We start from the raw sequence: 2,935 nt of genomic DNA on the forward strand, positions 1-2,935 counted from the left end.
CTTTCTGACACTTTCTTAAGCAACCATCACACTTTGGTAAGCAAAACCCATTGTTCCCAATAAAAACTGATTAAAACATTAAGTCGCAACATTAGACTATAGCCTTTTTCTATGCTTTAATTCACCACAGAGATGTCTGGTTTTTAGCAGATGACTAAAAGCTTTTTCATACTAATATAATTTTTACACTCTAAATAATTTGTTTGTTAAATGAATCAATTAATTAAAGTAATTATTCTAGCAGTTTGAGATAAGTAGGAGGAGGAGGATTTGTGAAGATGGTAGAGTGGGAAACAAAATACTCTCATTAACATGTAGAAATAATTGAGCAAATTTAGAGTAGTAATTTTGACTTGCAAGGTCCCAAAGGATAGAGAAATAAGGAACACTGGGATTTATTAACTCTCTGCTTTTTGAGAAGTCTTTGCATTCTATGTATGCTTTCTGTGTGCTTCCTAGGCCATGAATGGATTATCTGTTATGTTATCAAGAGAGGAGGAAAGTTAGGAAATGGTTTACACATGCATAAAATGTATTCTACAAAACTAAAATGTATTCATATTTTATGGACTATTCCCTTTATTCTCTAATTCTGTGACCTACCCAAATCTTTCTGAGTAGCCATCTTGATAAATTTCATAGTCAATTAACTCATTAGTTAGTCTGAGATTCCTCTGATATTACCTGGCTGATTACAGGGTCTCCATTTCTTTTCATCTATTTACTTCGTTTATAAATTTTCAGCCATGTCATGTGATTTTAATCTTAGCCCTTGTATGAAAATTAAGACCATGGTCAAATATCCACTATCTAATTGGTCAGGGGGTCCATACTTGCTCAATTTCTGCAAGTTAGTTATTGAAACTAAAGAATAAATTCATGTATGCTGACATCTTCCTTTCAAACCCTAAAGAAATAAAATAGTTTACAAATTTCACTCCTTGATTTAATAATAAAGCTTTCTACTAATCATTATACATATGGAAATCTTACACTACTTAGTATACCGTATCTTTCCTTTCATGCCAAAATTACTAGTAAAAAAGATGTTAGATCATGTTTACTCTATTTTCAGTAAGTCTAAAAAAGACAAACAACAAGAAGAAACTTGATCTTTATCCAAGTAGGATGACAATGATTTTGACTGAGTTGTTTTGTATCCACAAAATAATGCTTGGGAATGAGAAGGGGGCAAATGGCTCATAACTGTTTTCATCCTTAGAGCAACAATGGTTTGTTTTCCTGATTTTAGTTACATGAGGTAGTAAACATTATTTTATATCAAGGGACAAGTTCTCATGATCCTCTTTCCCTGTCGAGACCTTCTACAAGATTGGAGAGTTTGAGTAATGAATACTTACTACAAGCCTCAGTGTACAAGTTAATGACCCCTTTGGGATCTGAAGTTCAGAAGTTCCCTGGAGCCTGGGATTACTGATGAATGTGGACTGCCCTCAGAGTACCATCTCATTTTTTCCTCCAGAGAGCTGCAACATTTTTTTTGTTGTCATAAAACCTCTCTGCACAAATATTGTGGTCCACTGAATTAATAGATGAAGGAGTGAAGCTGGAAACAGGTACCTCTATTAGCTACACATCTGGAACTGCCACTGGCTGGAATGCCTATGAGCACCCAGAAATAGAGAAGGAGGACATTACATTAGCTTAGTAAACTGAGATCTTCCACCAAATCTACACCTTCAGCTTCCTGATAATAATGGTACCTTGCAGGATATAAGTACAAATGGTGAGTCATTTTCTCGATTTATAGGCTCAATTTGAGTTCAGCACTTCTCAATTGTTTTGCTCAATAAAGTGTCATGAGTAATTCCTCAAAGGAATAGGAAAATAAAAAAAATGAGTAACATCTTTCTTGTTGGAAAATTTATAGATTATGACAGACATACTAAAACACACATGTGCACATAAACATACACCTCCAAGCTCATATCATTTACTCATAACAAAGTAATAAATTAAAAAAATGTGAAATAAGGTTTAAAGGATGAAATATAAAGTGCTTAGTAGACAAAATACTAGAGCATACAAAGGAGTTTTGGTATTAAGACTGGAATCTGTAAAGACTGAGGCAGAAGTGAGATTTCAACTAAGTCTGAACATCTGAGAGAAGACTACTACATTCTAAAGGAAATGAGTGAGATGGCCAAAGACAGAGGAACAGAGAGGAGGCAACCAAAAATCTGTTTTATTTTCTGAAAAGGAGAAACTGTACCTGAGATGATGAGTGATGAGTTAATAAACTGCCAATTTTGGAAGGATATAATTGTTAGCAATTGTCATAAATTTCTACCTCTGATATGTAATAGATTGTTTAATGTAGAGACCATCCTGATCAAACTCTTCTTGCAGATAACGATGGCTATCACACCCAGAGTCCAGAAACAGGAACATTTGTAAGTTCCTGTAACTGAGTGACATTGTAGTTATATTTTATGCAACAAGAACAGAGTTAAAGCCCATAAAAAAGGCTTAAGATGAGAAAACTAATCTCACTCCTCTCAAGAGTTTTAATAGAATGGTCAAGATAAGTAAGAAATATCTGTAATGCAATAAATATGGTGAAAGCCATAATTGAGGGTGTATGAATGTCAAAAAAGATTTCATAAAGGAAGCTAGTATTTTCAGAGAAATTTGATATATATGTTCAAGATACAATATTTTTGATGTTAAAATTCTTCAAAAAGAGAATAGAATAAAGGGCATAGAAATGGATAATATCATACTACAGATGTTAATGACTAAACTCAGATTTTGTGTGTGTAGGACAAGTTTTAGGATTATCATTAATTTGTTAGGTTAATATTTTATTTTTTAATAAGTAAGACTCAATATAAGTCAGAATTCAACTTGAGGATAAAGGGGTTTTAAGTTATTTCATGAAGCTTGTGATATATCCTAAACAATTTTAAAAATA

This window comes from Orycteropus afer, unplaced genomic scaffold, assembly GCF_000298275.1.
Source record: "Orycteropus afer afer isolate SDZICR_OR568_19922 unplaced genomic scaffold, OryAfe1.0 scaffold01375, whole genome shotgun sequence".
In the NCBI taxonomy this organism is placed as follows: Eukaryota; Metazoa; Chordata; class Mammalia; order Tubulidentata; family Orycteropodidae; genus Orycteropus; species Orycteropus afer.